Source organism: Crocodylus porosus, unplaced genomic scaffold, assembly GCF_001723895.1.
Source record: "Crocodylus porosus isolate Cpor-Errol unplaced genomic scaffold, CroPor_comp1, whole genome shotgun sequence".
Classification (NCBI taxonomy): Eukaryota; Metazoa; Chordata; order Crocodylia; family Crocodylidae; genus Crocodylus; species Crocodylus porosus.
In genome coordinates, this window is record NW_017728914.1 from 25,138,210 (window position 1) to 25,139,294 (window position 1,085).

The window sequence follows — 1,085 nt, forward strand, 5'->3', positions numbered from 1 at the left end:
GGGCGGAGGGGGGAGAAAATGACAGATTACAAATCTGACCAAGTCCCTGGTACCTTGAAAGCCTCCATGTGAAATAAATTCTACCCAGAAATCTTGAGGGTACAAGAGGCAGAATTGTCCAGAAACATCTGTGTAGCCATTTGAAGCCTGGTAACAAAGCTAGAAGATTCACTCCCTGCTCAGGGTTGGCAATACCTTGCCCTGATTGTGTTAAGGGACAGAGCAGCCAGGCTGAGAACAGTGGAAAATGAGGGCTCCAGTGCTGCTAAATGCAATAATCCACATGGGACTCCAACCAGGAAGAAGGCACTCAGGGAGGACTATGGTCATTTGAGAGACTGAGACTTGTGACGTCCATCGTAATCCTAACAAAAGCAAAGTGGATGTAACCATCTGCAATGCGTTAATAAGAGTGTATTGGACTACCAACGAGAGCCAGAGACCTAAAATACTACAAGCGGTGCTCTTTTAACTTTTTAAAAGATAAGCCTGCCATGTATTGGACCCTGCTCTTGGTCTTAACGGAACAAAACAGTAAAGCTCCTGTTGGTTTCTTTGATAGGATGAGAACCCATACGCCTTCCGCTTCTCTATTAGCAGCTCAAATCAAGCGCTAGCTGGTACAGCCCAGAAACTATTATAACTGGCAGCCATAAGAGATCTATGCAAAATTAAATTTGGATGGCAGAGGAGGAAGAAAGAAGAGTCTGTCCCACTTTATAGATTTCATAGACGTTAGGGCTGGAAGGAACCTCAGAAGATCATCAAGTCCAGTCCCCTGCCCCAGGGGCAGGAAGTCAGCTGGTGTCAAAGGATCCCAGCAAGATAAACATCCAAATGAGTCTTAAAGGAGTCCAGAGTGGGTGCTTGCACCACCTCTGGAGGCAGTCTGTTCCAAGTCTTGGGGGCTCGGACGGTAAAGAAGTTCTTCCTTATGTCCAGCCTGAAACGGTCTTGGAGGATGTCATGGAAATTTTTTGAGAGTATGCTGCCTGTACAGAAGAGGTTAAACTGACACGCGCAGTTTGAAGCTGTGAGTGGAAATTTCCAAGGCTCACCCAGTCCTTGCCCCCTGGGTGACCTGC